General features: G+C 41.5%; 1 protein-coding gene across 1 annotated transcript in view; it reads right to left on the bottom strand.

Annotated features, from left to right (window-relative positions):
- Positions 1-19,699, bottom strand: part of ctnna2 (catenin (cadherin-associated protein), alpha 2) — a 270,824-nt gene that overhangs the window by 196,433 nt on the left and 54,692 nt on the right. The window lies entirely within an intron of this gene.

The following is a 19,699-nucleotide window of genomic DNA, read 5'->3' as shown; positions in this document are numbered from 1 at the left end:
TTGTGACAGAATCCAAGTGGGACAAGACAGAAGCATTTGCCTGTAGGGAGTAATTTCTGGTAACAAATTAGCAGCAGCATTATCAGTTGACAATATAAAAACATGCCAGGAACCTTCCAGCCAGCCAGTGAACGAGTTAAATGGTTTAAAGCTAATTAGAGGTGTAGAGCATATCCCAAAAGTAGGTCAATGTGATTAAAATAAGGTTTTGTTTTTCAATGGCAGGTATGGTACGTGGAAAATATACATGATTTTGATACAGATTTGAACAAAATGATAACAAAATGAACCCCCCCCCCCAAAAAAACAACAACAACAAACACCCAAGACACCATTACCATCTTAGACCTTTGCTTACAAGAGAGCTTCGAGCTGTTCGGTGAGACACATATTGACTGTTTACAGATTTATGAAGATGTATGCAAATTGTTGCAGTGATTCAGCCACATTCTGTGCTACAATCATCCACCGTGACTAAGATAGACAAAACCAGGGGTGCATTAAGAAAGTTAAACAGCCATCAGATTCCAATCTCACCGAGAGGAAACAATGCTTTTGTACATATGATTCTAACTTTAAATACATATTTGTTTATCTGCTTTTGATTCCCTGATAATACTGTGAACAGTACAGAAATAAAGCCATTCATTTTAAAGTTGACAAATGGTATTTTGTTCAATTCAGAAAGATGAATCAGTGAGTAGAGACACAAAGCAAAAACAACAACATATGCCTCACAATTTACTGCAAAGTATTTCATCACATCCCCTTTCCATCAATTGACAAGGGAACATTTAGCTCATCGCAATTCAACTTTAGTCTTTGCGTCCTGAGGATCAACAAAACCTAAAAGTGCTATATATATATATATATATACAGCACTTGTAGCCCCAAATGTCTTTAACAAAATTGGTGATTTTTTTTTCTTTTACAATTTATTGCATTATAACTGTGTTGTACTTCAAACAACGTTTTTGAATTCTCTCTACTTCTAGCCGTGATGTTGCTCTATCCAGCGAGGTGCAGGACATAACATTGCAGTGTAAAAAAAGGCCACAAATGGGACAGGAGCAAAACATGCAGTGAAACTGTTTGGGGTTCGTAAAGTTTTATGATCTCATAATCAAATGGTTAGTCTTAACTCTAAAATATGGATGTCATAAACTCAAGAACATTTTTTGTGGAAGGCATTACATAACAATCTAAAACAAAAGTACAGAAAGGTTGCACAAAATGTCCACTACTGGGTAGTTTTCCATTAAGTTGATCCACTTTGTAATAAATAATATTAATCATAATACTAACAATAGTACTAATAAACCATCCCCTGTTCCTATTGTACCCTTGTTGTATTATGGTTATTCTATGGTTAACATCTACTGATCGGAAATGAAAGCTTCAAGAGGGAAAAAGCATCACAACACGGCTCAATAGATTGTGGATCTTAACATTGGAAGATGCAAAGAAGGACAGAACCTGAGGGGAAAACATTCTTTAATCTATTCAGTTGTTATTCCACGCAGGTTGTCAGATTGTAATTATCACTGGGAGTCAGGCATCGGGTAGAAATAATTGCAAATGCCAGGTTGACAAAGGCTGACCGGTTTTCAAAGTAATTGGCAATGGCTGAGGTCATCCTCCAAGAAACCCACAAAAATGACTGTGAGTGCCAGTTCCCTCACTGAGCTTCACATTTTGGGGAATTTTGTTGTGTTTGAACCACATTATCAATGACTTTGTTGTTTGTTGCTTGCTTTAAAGGCAGTATTTGCAAAAACTATGTCTGACAAGTGCACAAAGTGACTGATGTCACAATCAAAGCCTCAAAGATTCCTAAAACAACAAATGTATTTGACAACCTGTTTAAATAAACTACAGCAAATCACAGTGACTTTTTCCTTTGTAGACCTCTGAAAGTTCACAAAGCACAGTCACCTTCTGAGCAGAGTGACTGACGAATGGGCATTTGGTGTAGTGTTTAACGGTTATTCTGCACAGCATATTGGCTGACAGCATCAATGCAGCATCTTATGACAATTCATTCCATTCCTTGAAGAAACAAGTCGTTTTATAGAGCTAGGTCCAATGTATTCTTTGCTTTTTCTTCATGTCATGTGCAGTTATCTGAAATGTCGTCCAACAAAACAGGAGTGATCAAATAAAAACAACCATCCTAACAGATTGTACTGTAGTTTTATGATTTATTTGCACGGAGTAGTTAGACAGATCTTACCTGCAGGCTAAGGAAATAGTTAAGTCTTCTCCTCAATTCTAGGGTCATGCTTTAAGCCTGTAATGCAATGTGAAAGTTGATTTTGACAGTATATCAGTGCCAGAGGCAACCTTAGGCAACAAATAACCTCGCCCACAAAGGGTGAGGCTATTAGTTTGACCCCACTTTGGGGCATTAAGCAATAAGACAGAGCACATGTCATATCATCGTTTGTCAAATGCGCCTTCCAGGACTTTCCAATATTTGATGATTTTGTCTTCAAGGAGGGTTCAAGTAGTCTTGAACATCGCACTGTATTGCCTTTGGTAGCCCCAATCCAGGGTTCAATGGTTGTGACCATTATGCAGTTTGACAAAGCTCTGCCCACACTGGCCCGGGAGGGGCATTAGTGTCTGATTGATTGACCTTAATGACGAGCGCCTGACTCAGTCAATAGAAGCAATCTGAAACAGCAAAAAAGGCTGATTGTGTGGGTGTGTTAAATAACAGCGGATTAGTTCAATCACCTTAAATCAATCAATTATAAATAGAAAAAAATAAATCCACAAACGAGTGGGTGCATGCGAGTTTATTTACAACTGTGATGGTGTGACTAACAGCATTTCATATTGGCATACACAGTAATATCCTCATGCCATCCCATCAGTGTGAGCCATTCTAGGTTTGTGCTGGATAGAGCCTTTCAGGCAAATCTATTTTGTTCATCAAGCCCAACACCACAAATTCCGTATTTGCCTGAAGGGGCTGTGCCGTCAGTACAGCATACAGCTCCCTCCGTCCTCGCTTGGGATATAATACAATTGGAGCATATTGTAATTCAAGTGGTACCCCTGGGTAGGCAATCTTATGGAAAAATAAATAATTAACTGCAGAATTTGAAAATACAGCCCCAATACTGCAGTTCTCCCTTCTCTGTCCTATAAGCCCTTCTTACCAATACGAGCATGGGCATATGCATGCACGTCATCCAGTAGCATGTACTTGTACTAGTTATTTATTTGAAACATCATCACGATCGTTTTCTATGCACTTTTAAGATTCAAGGCTCTGGCTAGCTACAATAGTGGCAAAGCATTTCAGAGACAGAGAAACACTGTTGCTTCACCGTGTGCTTCTTTGCAGCCTATCATATACCTTGACAATGGAACAGGCTACAAGTGACATGCAAACAGCCGATCACTTGTTTGGTTGCACCATCAACACGTGGAAGAAATTGTTGTTAAAGAAAAAACGTCTTCTCACCAGTAGGATTTGTTTATGTGTTTTAGTTTTTAAAGTTTTATTCCGACAAATATATTTATTCATACATCGAGCCATTTATTTACCTTGTATACCTCCTGAAGCACACTACATATTTCAAGGGTGAGCTTTTATCATGGGTTTAGATTTTACAGTAAGCTAAACTGGGTAGCGCTGAATCTTTTATACATAAAAACAGTCGGACATCTGAGAAAATAGACCTCAATACATGTGGTCCTTACAGGGCAACGTCTACTAACTGTGCTGAATAAGGAAAGGACATTCTTTTGAAAAGATGCATAGCATATGAAGGGTGAAAAGTACTTTCCGTAAGCTTCATGGGTCAACACACACAATGTGAGAAAAGACAAAAGCATAAATCCATGTTGAACTGATATTTCCTGGAGAAAAACATGGTCATTCTCACTCCAAATGGGCAAAAATAAATGTTTGGTTTCAATTACTGAAAAGGTAATCAGACCAAAAACAGCTTCAGAGTGATTTGTACCACGCAATCTTAATTACATCCAATCAAACATTATTGTGCAAAGATTGGAGCCAACTGAACCATGAATTGGCTACAATCAGTGTATTATACTGGAGTGCTAAAAAACACACCATGCACCATTTACACCTAAAACTACTGCTCTAACCATGCCAATTGCCTGGAGGACACTTATTGTCATCACACGCAAAGGAAAAGAGCAACAGCATTAGTGATTTCAGTGTATAAATACATGGTGACATGTAATATGATTAGAAACTAGATCAATGCAGAGCATGAATCTCCAAGTCAACACTAGTCAATACTGCAGCTAATTAGAAAACTACAGCCACACATACCATCCGAGATGGTAATTGTTTGATAACAGCATTAGCCCAATGCTGATCGGTAATATCAACTGGTAGGGATAACCAAATGACATTGTATTGTTGAAAGAAGCTCAAATCACAGCTTTGGCAATGAAGACACATATGCAGTTCATTTAACCAACAAAGGAAGAGCACTAATATCAGTAACACAGCCCAGATAATACGAATGTAGTAACTTCCAAGATGTTTATTAGTATACTGTACAGCAGCTCAAAGGAAATGTATTGGTCTGCACTTGTCTTCCCTGGGCCATTGAAGGACTATATATGAATTATTAAGTTGAGTGGTATTGTCCTTTCTGTTGCAGCTACATGTTGCGTAGTAAACAAACATTGCTCTGGAATGCACAGTAGCATGTCCTTTGGATGGTAAAAACACCACACAAATATCACACTTAAGCATTCTCAAATGATGAGTAAAGCAAACAGCAGAGAAAGGAAAAGATGCATGAATTGGTTAAGTAGTGTAACAAGCAGGAAATCAAACTAAAAGTGCACACTTCCTAGAATAGTGAGCCCAATTTAAAGCCTAAACCTCTCACCCCTAAAACATGTGCACAGCCACATGCTTGCTGAAGCTAAGTTGAAGCATGAACAAGACTGGAATTACTGTACACGTGCTAATTAGAACTGCTCTTTGAACAAAGACCAAAACCATCCCAACTGCAAACGGGGACATATTCAGTCAACAATCCAACTCTATTCTCCAGATGTCTCCGGCGTGTTTGAGAAATTACAGTCGATGAATATTTTGAGCGGTGTTTATTTGGGAATGAGGTGAAAGAGAGGGGACAAAGCGCGACAGATCCAAAAGCAGCCGCGCAACACACACAGAATAGTTTTCCATAGTACATGATTTGCCTTCACACACACACACACACACATTTAGAAGTGAGACAAATCCCAGTGGTCAGGATGTCTTGATTAATGAGTCATTTGCCTCGATACATTTGCTCAAAAAGTTAAACAGTGATCACAGACAAAATGAAGACCCAATTCACAGCAGTTTCAATGGAAGGGCAATATTTATTTTTTCTTCCCTTTTGCCTGGCTCAGACATATCTGCCCTGGCATGTCTGGAAACAGAATCAAGAAAGTGACTCCATCCATTGTCTGCATCTCGGATTCGTTATCAAGGCTCTATGATAAAAACAGCAAGACAAAAGCTGCTTTCTGACTGAAGGTTACCCGTCTGAACAGATGAATCTCTGTGCCATGTGATGAGCAGAGCATGAAGAGGCGATCAGTAAATCGGTGTGATCCTCAGCAGGGCTTCTTATGATACTGAAGGTGTAATACAGCTGGCATTCAAAACTGTGTAGGTTAAATTATGAGTGTGTGCCCGAATGTTTATTAATGTAGCAGATGCGCATAGACAGAGTCATAAATCAAACAGTACAGTCGCATAATAAGGCCAACAAGGCTCCCCGCCTGCCCAGGTAATGGCAGCTGGAACGGTGCCCAGTCTCTCTGGCTGTGGACGGTAAGTGTGGATGCACAGAAGCTTTGGGTTGGGGGGGGGGGGGGGGGGGGTTTGGGTCGAAAAACAGTGTTTGGCACGAAACACTAAATACTAGACAGCCTCCAATATTCAGCGTATTGGGTGATGGCATGGGAATAATATCATTTTTGTTTTGAGATGTTCATCTCAATAACACTAGACAAACAAATAATCATTGTGTTTAAAATGTGACGTATTGACTATTTATCTCAGGTTTTATGCCATACATATCTACTCAGAGAGACATTTTTGTTTTATTAAATGAAGCATTACATTTTCATCCCTGTTTTCTTTTTGTGTCTTTTCAATAACAAACTGCTCTCAGCCCCCCCCCCCCCCCAGAGTTCCTCTGGAGTTAAAGCCATTAAGGCCAGTGAGAAAACTGCATGTCAAATGAAGCTTTTAGTGCAAGTTCAAGTAGCCAGACAATTCTAATTCTAATTTCCTAATCACACTGGGTCTGAGCCTCTCAGTAATTATCCAGTGAACTCACTTCAAGAAGCTGTCTTTCAACCAGTGATCATACCATAACTTACTAACCTGTTGCATCTCTGTGCTGTCATTTAAATGTCTGTCACTGTACCCCTGCACTACTGCACCACCAGTGGCAAAGAGCCATCTATGGCTCCCTAGGGGGTTCTCTGTAATGGCTGAGATTCATGGGGCATTACCCCCATACACACTGACGTAATCAACAGGTCAATGCAAAAAAAAACACGGTATGCCAGCATGTGTCCAGTGGTTCAAAAGAGGACAAATACTGCGAGTTGTCAGCAAAGCCCCCCCCCCCCCGGCACACACACACACACACACACACTAATCCTTGTTTGATGTGTTCAGAAGACAGGTGGAATCAATGTTGCTGGAAGTCTGTGTGTTCCACCACAACAGGAAGTCCAGTTACGAGATAATAACGCATGACGAAGTTACAGAAAACAGCGCATTTCACAAAATAAAAATAGAAACTAGCCAAACTGACAAACTGTCTGTCAATGTGTGGAACTCATTTAAATGAAACGTGTACTCTTATAGCATGAAACAATTGCAATGAAATTTGATTTCTTATTACATTCAGACACTGTGTATCATTTGAATCATATTTTATTCGAGCAAGAAGAGCTTCATAGAAATGTACTTGAATCTCTCTGAGAATACAGCTAGTACTATTATTAAGTACCTTCGATTTTTCAAAGGACATAATTATTTACATATCTTTGTGTTTTTCTTTACTCTATGCAGCCAGTGCTGTTTTGTTTCTACTTTATAAAAGTTCTTACGGTAAAAATAACCTTCTACCAGGTAATTAATAAGTGCCTCACAGAAGACAAAAGGTATAACAGCTATTCACTGAGTCACTGGTACCAATCTCCAAGGTGTATGTCCCTAAGAAAGAGCCATTGTTGCAAATGGGTTGAAGTGCTTATGTTTTCCTTCTAACGAAAGCAAACAAGACAAAAAGCAACGAAGCACAAGGACAACAACTGCACATCAATCAGTCTTCTGAAATTCTCGAGGAGAGGAGGCGAATAACCGACCTCCGGCCCAGGTTTAGTGAGTCTGTGTTATCCATACGATTTTGTTCCAGAAAATCCACACTCGCTCTCAGAACCAATCTCTAAATACCTGTGACAGAGGCCTTCACAGTTTAGCAGGGGCCAACATGTCAGCAAGTGAAAGTACTGACAGTGCCATAGCTGCCAGCTGCCTTCGACCATCGCAGCAAGACCAGAAAAGGAAAAAAAATGAAATCATGCAATATATTTCATTTTCTGTAGAACTCATCGTCAGGTGTGACAGATCTCTTTCTCCACTAGCTCAAACCCACCTGCAAAAAACACAGAGTGCCCTTCACACATTAGCTACTATAACATTGATAAAGTTGCTGTCCTTTCATAAACTAAGACCTTTATATTACACAGTTGCGTGACATCACCCCATAAGAACTTTCTCTGTGCTGGTATTAACTCCCGGCTGTGACTGTCTACACCATAATGAGTAGCATTTGAGGGGATTGCATGATCTTGGAGTGGAGGGGGATGTAGAGTTTATGTCCCCTGGCTCCAGCTGCACAGCTCACACTACATGCAGATGTTGATGTTGAGTTCTTGCATTCTGGTGATGCCCATATACTGTAGGCGCCACAGAAAAGGAATGCAGAGATAGTGGATGACATGGCAGGTTATTCTTGGCTGTGGCCATAAGACCCAGTGGAGCTGTAGCGACTGCGAAAAGTAATAGCAAAAGTAAAAGGAACGTAAAGGAATGATCCCATTTATTTTAAGGACTACAAACTGGCTACCTCCCCACTTCCACACTTTGGTTTAGAGTTTTCATTTTTATTATGCACAATTTAAAAAAATAAACAAACAACAGAGATAAATAATATCACATTGCAGGAAGAGGCAAAAAGCCAACTGGGCTTATTTGAAGCCTCCAACTATATAATATTAAAATGTCACAATATTACAGAGAACATAGAGTGAATGTGCAAAAGATATGACGACGTAAAATATTGTTGACTTGAGTTGTTTTTTTACAAGATATTAAATGTGATAACAATATCAATACAAAGGAGTATTGGCAATAATGTCAACATGCCACAGCATCTCTAAGATAAAAAACATTTAAATAAAAAAGAGAGAGACGTAAGTGAAAATGTATACTACCCGAGGTTTGGGAGGATAGTTATTGCTATCATGGATCACTTGATAATCCCCATTCATTAACCACTGTTTACTGCAGGTTTGGAAAAGTAAAGGTAATTAGAAATCACAGGGATGTAACGATGCAATTAACATTTAAATGATGGCTTCTTTGTCCTTTCCTTTGCTATATGGGGGTAGCTGAGGAGAAAAGGGTTGGAGAGAAAAGTACTTTACTAATTACCCAGCAGAAGCTGGAGTAGACCCTCTCAATCGCTCTCCAGCGGTGACACAGACTGATGCCCCTGTGTCTTATGAAGATGAAGACCACTCACAATACTGCAATGTGTCTGAATATCCACAGTGACCAGGGGAAATTATGTTACACACAGCAGGCACACGTAGCCAGAGGTGTTGCCATGACACTGTACATCTCCAATTGTGCTATCAGACATGCAGGCACGTAGTGACGAGGGCTTTCACATTCAGTGTAGCTGCCGCAGCACAACTGTATGTGGTACTGGGGGACAGAAAGGCATCAAACATTGATATACTTCTGTGTTTGTCTTACACTTTCAGAGCCCGTGGGTGAAATGCTTGTCAGATTACTAGCAACAGAGGTCTCTAGATGTCAGGAACTGGTTGCATCAGCTGTGGATGGAAGTGTTCACTAAGTGGAGATTAACACGTAATGAAAAGTGCACCAGACATATTTGTTATTATGTAAAATGTATTCGTTACAAAATATTAACACCAAACAACCCCGGGTAACTGAACTAACTGACAGAACAGCCACTTAAGCAACCCATTTAGAATGAGGAGAAAAAGAGGTAATACGTTATTAATATCTGATCCGATACACGTTCCGTTGCTGTTTGAAGTTTGTTTTACTGCCCTATCGTTGGTTTAAAGTTTTAAGCCGGTTCCATTGCCATCACTGCCGGGTGTAGCGTCACTGCCGGGTGTAGCGTCGGCGTTGGGTGTAGCGTCGGTGTTGGGTGTAGCGTCGGTGTTGGGTGTAGCGTCGGTGTTGGGTGTAGCGTCGGCGTTGGGTGTAGCGTCGGCGTTGGGTGTAGCGTCGGTGTTGGGTGTAGCGCCGGTGTTGGGTGTAGCGTCACTGCTGGGTGTAGCGTCACTGCTGGGTGTAGCGTCGTGTTGGGTGTAGCGCCGGTGTTGGGTGTAGCGTCGGTGTTGGGTGTAGCGTCGGTGTTGGGTGTAGCGTCGGTGTTGGGTGTAGCGTCGGTGTTGGGTGTAGCGTCACTGCTGGGTGTAGCATCGGTGTTGGGTGTAGCATCGGTGTTGGGTGTAGCATCGGTGTTGGGTGTAGCGTCACTGCTGGGTGCAGCGTCACTGCTGGGTGCAGCGTCACTGCTGGGTGTAGCGTCGGTGTTGGGTGTAGCGTCGGTGTTGGGTGTAGCGCCGGTGTTGGGTGTAGCGTTACTGCTGGGTGTAGCGTCGGTGTTGGGTGTAGCGTCGGTGTTGGGTGTAGCGCCGGTGTTGGGTGTAGCGTCGGTGTTGGGTGTAGCGTCGGTGTTGGGTGTAGCGTCGGTGTTGGGTGTAGCGTCGGTGTTGGGTGTAGCGTCGGTGTTGGGTGTAGCGTCACTGCTGGGTGTAGCGTCGGTGTTGGGTGTAGCGCCGGTGTTGGGTGTAGCGTCGGTGTTGGGTGTAGCGTCACTGCTGGGTGTAGCGTCGTGTTGGGTGTAGCGCCGGTGTTGGGTGTAGCGCCGGTGTTGGGTGTAGCGTCGGTGTTGGGTGTAGCGCCGGTGTTGGGTGTAGCGTCGGTGTTGGGTGTAGCGTCGGTGTTGGGTGTAGCGCCGGTGTTGGGTGTAGCGCCGGTGTTGGGTGTAGCGTCAGTGTTGGGTGTAGCGTCAGTGTTGGGTGTAGCATCACTGCTGGGTGTAGCGTCGGTGTTGGGTGTAGCGTCGGTGTTGGGTGTAGCGTCAGTGTTGGGTGTAGCGTCGGTGTTGGGTGTAGCATCACTGCTGGGTGTAGTGTCGGTGTTGGGTGTGGTCACAAATCGACTCGATTGCACCTGTGCATCAATGCACTAGTACGCTAAAACAGTATGTTAGATTTGTTAGTATGTCCTAAACCTTAGTCTGAAAACAAAAGTACACAAACTGCATATTATTTCTGTTCAAATATTACAGTGCGCAAACACGGGACAATACGCAAGCTTTAATAGCCCATAATTAAATGCGGCATGGACAACGTTTATAACGTACAATGGTGGACAAATATAACGCCAGTAACACTTCAATGTAAGTGTAAGTATAAGATTCCACTTTGTAAGGCGTAATACTTATTTTTTAATTAGTTCAGCTCACAAGTCGTCGTTTGGTTATATGAGGTTGGCACGTGTCCCCAACAGACAAGTAACTTCTCAGGAAGTGACGTAGTAGTTACAGTTCCGTGTGTCTTTTCCTACATACTACTGTTTAGTCACGCAAAAGTATGCTGAAAGATAGTACACATGTTGAGTGTGTAGTGCATCGTACGCAACATTTTAATTCATTTTCTTTTGATTAGATTTGTCTGTGCTACAGATGTTTTCTAGCGACTGGTTTAACGTTACTTAAACTGAGACGTTCCTGCTCGAGTGAATTACTAGTTTTAAAGTCACTGGTAGTTACTAAGACCATAGGACTGAACACACACACTTACTGATGGATTGAAACCCAAACCCTATAAAAATGTGTAACTGCAGTCGAGACTAACCCCATATCTGTACTAAAAAATGCTATGCTATGTTTTAGTAATGATCTATCTTAGTTTGTTCAACATTTGTGAGCATAACTGTGTACACAGAAAAGAACAGAAGTTAGGAGAGAGATCGAGCTTGAGAGTTGGAGGAGTCAGGGCTCAGAGCTTTTACTAGCACGCCCTGGGGCGGACTGGCAGTCTGGAGTACTAAAGTTTTTCCTGGTGGTCTGGCAGTGACAGAAGGAACGGAGATGGGAACAGATGAAATCATTTCCAATTCTGCATCTTTCTCCATCAGACAGATTTGTCTCTTGGTCGCATGATCTCTTTTCATTATGTTCTCCTACTGATGCATGGGTTCAAATTTTTCTCCTTTGCTGCTCATGATGGAGAAGAAATAGTCATTGGATAGAATAATAAACAATCTGTTGTATAAACTGTATGCAGTAGACCAGGGGTTCTTAATCTTTTTGACCTCGGGGCCCAACTTTTCAAGTACAAAGTGTCCCGGGGCCCACTCTGACTATATGCATCAAAAGTGTCAGACAACCTGTAGGTCATACAGAAACAGAGCAGTGGGCCTTTGGAGTCAGTCAAAATTTAAGATTTTTGTCCGCATAAAATAAAAAAGTATCTTTCAGTATAAATAACTGCCGGTGGCTGTATCTGTACAGGTAAAGGACAGTATAGGGCTGTAACTACACTATCAGTGAACAACTGCCTCAAATTTGAAGAAGATTGGACAAAGTATGACCATTCTACAGTGTTTCTTCCATGAAGAGATCCAGGCGGAGCTCTAAAAGGACATTTGGAGACCCAAATGGACACATGGTAACTACATGATATTCTGACACACTAAAGGTGTTTCTCCCTTTATATTTTGATATTATATTATTTTCCTTTTATTATTAGCCTTTGCAAATTGCAAAAACTATGTATATATGGTGGAAGACATGGTGTGTGAGTAGCGGACTTGCTGTGCTTAATGGCTGCGACCGAGCGCACGATCGAGAATGAGAATAGCTCAGTTACGCAAACGTTGGTTGACGGTTATGTAAGAGGAGCATAAGGTTTGTACTATAAGTACTAGCGTTTTCTGAAGGCAGTAGCTCCATGGTAACATCCGCTAGCACGTTGTCGGGTATGTAATGTGTCTTTTTCCGTCGAAATGCTGCAAGATACGACTTGCAGCGGTTATGGCGACTTTGGACAGTGTGTGTGTGGGCTCCTTTTGTGGAGAAACCATAAGAAATGAAAGAAAATCCATGTTTTCTTTGCAAAGATGAGGATTTTGGGCATGCTGGGATACCAAACACGGACATGTTTTGTGACGTATTTGCGCAAACAAGCCGTAGGAACGGAAGGGGATCGAGGATGCCTGTGTTGAACAGGCAAAACCCTTGTTAAATAAATGAGATGATACAATGTGATGATCACAAAGACATTTATTATCATGTGTATGTAAACCTGCATACACAACAAGAAGCCCAACAGACTTTCCCACGAGCGTGGGATGTTTCGTCGCTTGGTGTCGCTTTATTTTTGAAGGCTCCAGTGCTTCGTTTGATAGCATTAGCTCACATTCCACACACTGAGCCCTCGGCTCTGCCTCGTTGCCTCCGTTCACAAAGCCGTACTTAAGAAAGTCAGGGTTGTACTTGCGCACACATTTAGACTTTTGGGGGGGGGGGGTATGGCACCACTGTCGTCTTCATATTTTATTTTTAATAACTTATCCATAACTTTCGCTACAGGCTAGCGGCTAGCTGAGTGTCTTCTTCTGCTTATTGCAGCTTGTTAAACAACTGACTGACGCATTACCGCCACCAGGTGGTGGGAAGCTATATTGTAACTGAGCGTCTCATGGATAACAGTAATATCTCTGGTGTCTTCAATTGATAACCTATGCGGTCCCGCGGCCCTCGGGTATTCTTCTTCTGACGGCCCAACAACACAAAGACATGCCTCAGATTGGCAGCTAAATAGCACACAAGACACTTGTGATGCTCAGCCTTAGAAAAGCATTGAGCGGCTTGTCCAGTTTCCTTTGCAGCAGAAATAAATATACAGATCCCCCATAATTGAAAACCGTGCAGGCACATGCGGACTTGCCTCAATTTGAATATGAATACGGTTCTCATTTCATTTTCTGCTTTTTCAAATTGCGTCGCGCATAATGATAACCCCAAACCACACGCCCCTTCAATATAAATCCTTCTGCTGGAGACGGTCCTCTGGTCCTCCCAATGACCCAGCCCCTTCACTCTTTCCCTTTTTTCCCCAGATCAGCTGCTTAAAAAATCAACACTCCATACAATGGCTTCTGGGACTTCACAAAAAAACATTCCTTCTATGAAAAATAAAAAGAATCCTGAAGGTGTGTTTCCTGTATACGTGGAAGAAAAGCAAAGGAACGATTCCATACAATTCTCAGGCAGATTGTAAACTAGTCCAATATTAACGTAACTTTAAGAAAATGTTGATCAAAGGTTCTCATTCTGTGTCTCTACCCTGGGAATCCATTTGAGCTGCAGAGCCTCTCAAGGTTACACCTGCAGGCGGACCTGAATGTCTGACCTTGTTGTGTTTATTATGGGATACAGGATGTGACCTATAGCCAATGCAACTGAGAGGGCATGCAGTCTAAAACAGTCTTTTTTGAAATCAGTGTGTTTGTGGTGATCAGCACAATCTTATACTAATCTATATGCAGTAATAATACTATTAGATGAATATTGTAAGGGGCATATATTATATGAGTATTGCTTAAACCTTAGGTTTGGTTGCTCTGTATTTAAGTCAGAAGAAAGCGAAATGTCTACAATAGTAATGTGTTTTGCCTTTTAAGTTTGTCTGACATGATGTACAGTATTCCCATTTAGACTTCAGCTGTATGGATATCGTGTCCCTTTCTGTTGTTAATGAGAGTAGTAGAAAGAAAGTAGTTTAGTTAAATCTAACAATGATTTGTTACAGGTGTATGTTATGAATGCCGAGAAGACCCAACTGTTGAACTAGAGGTGTAGACATATTAGGTCATTATTTATTATTAGGAGGTTTTTGTTATCCCTATAAATCTCGTATTGTCAGAGATTTGATTTTTTGACTTCTCAACCTGTGATCCGTTTCAAAATGTGTTATACAACATTTCCTCACTTCTGTAAACAAGTAAAAATCACATCAGAGAACTCAGTACTTGCTGCTCCTTCACAATACAATTGAAGCGGTGACTGACAGATCAGACTGGGGAGAACAGACAAAAAGTATGTGGTTGTTTGATCCCTCTGCCCCTCTTTCTTTATTGTTTTTTATATTTCCTACTCTCCTTTGCTGAATTTATTCCATACCTGACCAACAGCATATCCAACGTTACTCTTGTCTTCCTCTTTATCTCTGCTTTGCTATTGGTGTTCATGTTATGTCAAATACATGCTGTTTGTTGCACTTTCATTCTGTGATATTGAATTAACCACAAGAATTCTTTAGCTTTCTACAACAAATGCCAATATATTTCTTTTAACGGTGGTTTTTAAAAGGTATACTGTGGAGTTGTGAGCTGTAGAAGCAGTATGGAGCAGTTGTTGTGTCTGGTTCCCTGTTTGGTTTGTCTCCTGCACATACACGAGAATGCACACTTGATTGACATGCGACACAGTCCTGCGAATGATTTCATGCTATTTCACTGATATGTAGGTGCACCAAGCAACACAGCAAGGCACCAGCATATAGGCAGGAAGGAAAAGACATGCAAAGCAAACATGGATACAAACAATGTAAGATGAGAAATACCTAAAACATCAGGTTTGCATATATCTTGATGAAGGAAATGCATTCAAGGAATTTGTTAAAGCTTTAACATATCTTGCATTTAATTTGCACGTCAGAATATTTTTTGGAATTGTTGTTTTTGTTCCGAGTACTTTCACACAAACCAGGACTATTAGGAGATGAAAAAGCAAAGATTGTTTTCCGCAGAGAGGTGGATTTTTCTGAACTTTCACACAGTGGATAATGGCATCAACCAATCACCTTCTGCGTACACTATATTGAATAAGAACAGGGAGGCTCCGTAGTCCAAACCAAAGTGGCAAACCGTATTATTCTGACAAAGGCAGTACAGGCCAGATCCACTCCTCTTCTTCTTACCTTTCACAATAAAAGCCCTAGACATTTACAGTACACTGTAATTGTTTACCAGAGGGATCTCAAATTCACCCAGTGCATTTTGCTTGAAGGAACTTATATTGCTTACAGTAGTTGAAGTTATTCAACAATTTACCTCAGACAGACTGCCAGATGTTGCTTTGGGTCAATAGTATCGGTAGTTGGTCCTCTGCCTGCACAAATCTATTCAAAACCTTTTGTTGAAAAATTGCTGCAACTGTCGCAAACTCGCATCGCTGCCTGTCTGTAAAGTTTTGATGCAAAACAAAGGCTTTTATCTATCATGTCCCCGGTGTGTAAAGGTCTGAAGGCCTCCAGGATACAACGGAGGTAGATATAACTTTGACTTGTTTTACAGGGAACATTTAACATCTGCCCTCAAGCAAAGAATTAAAATCAACCTTGAAACTTGCTAACGTTTACACGTTCGTTTTCATGGATGCTTATAAGATGTTAATTTTAGGAAAGCTGTCAGCTTCCTTCTCAAATTCAATGAACTTTGATAAAACAGCAAAAAACAAATGTTCAAAAGGCAGACAGTGAGGCAGCAGCACTGCATGAAACATGGCCATGTCATTTGTACTACCAGACTGAAAGACTATGACACGCCACTGAACCTGCATTTAATATAATTAACGGTTGATGCAAAGGCGGCACAAAAGACAAAGGTTGGAAGTGAATTTGGAAATAATATTTTCTACATCACTCACTTTATTATTTGCAAAGCACGAAACGCTTTATATCAGTGAAAGCGCACAGTTTTCACACCGGCAGATTGCATTGTGGTCTTTAACTCAAGATTTACAGTCATTTGTTTGATGTTCAACCGTTTCTTTGGGTTTCACACGATTTGCTAAATGAGAAGGGATGTATGAGCAGAGCATTCACTCGTGAATATCCAACTGGGTATTTACCTCTGTGTGGGGAGGGGATGGGGATGGCGAACAGGCAGCCAGTGGTCTTTGCAAGTGAGGCAGAATCATTTTCAAAAGTTCCTCATTTAACTGCTGCAGCTTTTGAAAGAAACAGAAGAAGCTCACAACCTCCAGCCAGAACATAATTGCCAATGGATGCCACTGAGGCTGAAAGTGAGGGAACAACTGCACACCATGGCGATGCACATACTGCGGATGCTTTAGTAGGCACCATTACAGTACGAGATTTAAAAGACCGGAAAAGGGATGAAGGCAAAAGATGTGGAACTAACAAGATGAAGACATAATGCTGGAAAAGGAAGAGCATGAAACAGAGCAGTCAGTTCCATTGCTGCGAAAGGAAGTCTTGACAATGAAAGCTATGCTGATTAGAGGAGAGAATGAATCAGACAAAACACAACTATGCAGTCATGTCATGTCATCATTCAAGGAGTATTTTCTTTTCAACTTGTGAGTTAAAAAGAAAATACCTCACATGTTAAACCTTGAGATTATCAAACTTAAACTTGAAGTCTTGGTACTGGGAACACCTCCTTGTTCTTCTGTCTGATGAAGCAGACTGCTTTAAATGTGGTATCAAAAAACGCTCACACATTCACATAACTAGGACCAACTTTCAGTCAAACATTTCTTTGTCATTTTTTCCAAGTTGTAAATCAAAAAAAACGAACCAGAGGAGAGGAACTGGCTTCACGTGGGATCTGGGAGAGCTCCGTCCTACGCGGCTGTACTTACTTCCTACATTATCTCAAAATGACAGCTAAATTGGCCTGTCAACAAAGCTACACTCATCTAAGCAACTTCACTGGTGCATTAGTGCTTCTTCCAAACATAGATCAGGGATATGGGGCATCTCTTCCGTTCTGGAAGCCACAGGGGGAAATTAGAGAGTTTCTAAGTGCTGAACTATTCAAACATGCAGTCTTGGCTGTTGGTTGGTTTCACTTGTTGGTTGGTTTTCCTCGCCGAGCTACTTAAGTCATTTTTTAGGACTGCAAGTTGAGGTGGAAAGAAAAAAAGAAAAATCAAGCACATTGCATCAGGGGAACAAAGTCCTGCTGAAGAATAGTAGGACACAATTGATGGTGTGTTATTAATTCAAAGTCACTACTTCCTTTGGCTACTTCAACTTCAGTAAGGAAGGTAGGTATATATATATATTCAGTCCTATAAAATAACACACCACAAATTGCAATAACCTCCTGATCTGCCACCCCAAATCTGGAGCATCATTGTCGCTATTAGCTGAGTATGAACAGTCTTCTTCTATTCCACAGAATTTAAGCAGGTAACTTAAGTCAGCCAACACTGAGTTGAGGTGATACTGCCACCTTAAAGTTCTGTGGATTAAATGTCTTGAATGTGTGTCTGGTAAATCCCTACGGCAATTCCACAATCTCTAGCAGGATGAGGACTTATCCATCCCCTAAGGATACCACGAAGCAGAATTAAAAAGGGTGCTACATATATGCTGAACAGTTTCACTGTCCAATGCTGAATGAAGTACATATCGACATCAAATCACAGAACGAAATGGCAGCTACAGTCTGTAGTGGATTGAAAACAGGTTTAATCAGGTTTTTTGGGAGTTTCCAAAATGTTTACACAACTGAATGTCAGTAGAATACTGCCTAAATAAAAGAAACTACTTTGCATTTCTATACAGTCAGACTTAGAGGTAGGGAGCTTAGCTTAGCAACATGGAGACTGAAAATCAGAGACAAGCAGCTCATTTATAATCTTTTTCTTTCCACCACGAGTTCCCTGCAAGATATATATCTCTGTGCTGAAAAGCTCGCCTTTAACAGGACTCCGTGCTCGTGTGTTTGCGGGAGCATTCCCATGGCATTGTTAAGAGATAGTGAAAGACTGTGTGGGACGAAAAAGCAAATTCAGAAAGTCATCAAAACCTTCTGCAAAGTACTGTAGCGTTGTGTGGCTGCCAAGGACGGTCAGATTGACCTTAAGCAGAGATCCTGTCACCTAGCCTTGCTTCTCTGCTTGTGCATTTTACCTGCGTGATATTAGACACATTTGACCAGAGGAGAATTATTCATCCTAATCCTTATCCTTTGGTCCTATGGGCAAAATCCGTTACAATACAAACAGCCTGGTGTGTGTGTGTGTGCGTGTGCAGACAGAATATGTACTGTATAAACAAGAGCCAGCATGGGCCCCGCATCGATGAGATTGAACCGAGCTGAGTGGGTAACCTGGCAGGGTGAGGCTATTACAGTGAAGACCTTGACTAGAATGCATGATAACTTAAAACAAAAAAAAATAATTTGCTGCACCTACACAGAAATCAACTCCCAAGAGTTTTATGCTGAGAGAGGTGAGAAGGAAGATGCAGTGAAGCAATTCATGTTGGCTGTTGTTGCCATTTAATTTAGGGTGGCTGCCCATAGAGCGCGTGGTTAGAATAATCTCCTAACACACCGTTAATCATTTCTTTTGTTCTAATCGAGAATGTGAGCCAATAAACAGTGTGAATTTTGCTCATAACATGCAGTACCAACGGAGATAAATGAATGCCAACCTCGAAGGTCTGGGGACACTTGAGTATGTATTGTTATGATAAGCCCTCTGATGTATTATGATAAATGTCCTGAAGTACTTTCACTGTGTTGTGAGCATTATCGAGACATGTAAATGTGAACTGCCAAAGTGCCTTGGCAGAACATCAGTCTAATCTAACAAGTATGAATCTGTAACTGGAGATAAACAAGAAGAGCTGAGTAATTCCAGGAAGCTGCAAACCGAGCTTTATGGAAAAAGGAAGTGGAGAAGCTGATCACGGCGAGCCCAAGGCTGTAAGCACCAACTGCAACTAGTATGGATTTCTAAAAACCTCTTTACCAACGACCCATCCCACTCTCCTGCGTCTCCCACACGGCGTATTGCCATCAGGATAAGGTACACAGTGGCTAATTACTGTACAGCAGCAAACAAACCAATAGTTCTCCATCTCCCTGGTCATGTCCCATTACTTCAGCTCGATTCCCCTCTTCATATTTCTCTTGACAGGTGCATCTGTCCATGGAGAATGAGGCAGTGTTTCAATTGGCAGGCAGAGGATGTTGTAATTTAGGGGTGTACCTCTGGGCTAACACATGGCTCAGCCAAGGTGAAAATGACGGAGGGAGGGGAGTTTTATTGAACTCAACGGGGTTCTTGTCAATAACACTGCCACTTGGCATCGCCGCCGATGCTGTTATTAATGTGTGGGGTCCGTGCGCATATGTAAATGACTGTGCATCTGTTTGTGTTCGACCTTCCCCGGAAAGTAACAGCGGGAACGATGATCAGGATGTACTCTTTCCCCTCTCCCAGTTTCTCACCGGCAACTGTAGAATGTGTTGAACGCCCACGTGTTCAAAAACCAAATCAATGTGAGTCAAGGAGAGAGA

The sequence above is a fragment of the Melanostigma gelatinosum genome (genome assembly GCF_949748355.1).
Source record: "Melanostigma gelatinosum genome assembly, chromosome: 11".
In the NCBI taxonomy this organism is placed as follows: domain Eukaryota; kingdom Metazoa; phylum Chordata; class Actinopteri; order Perciformes; family Zoarcidae; genus Melanostigma; species Melanostigma gelatinosum.
This window is presented reverse-complemented; position numbering and strand designations above follow the sequence as displayed.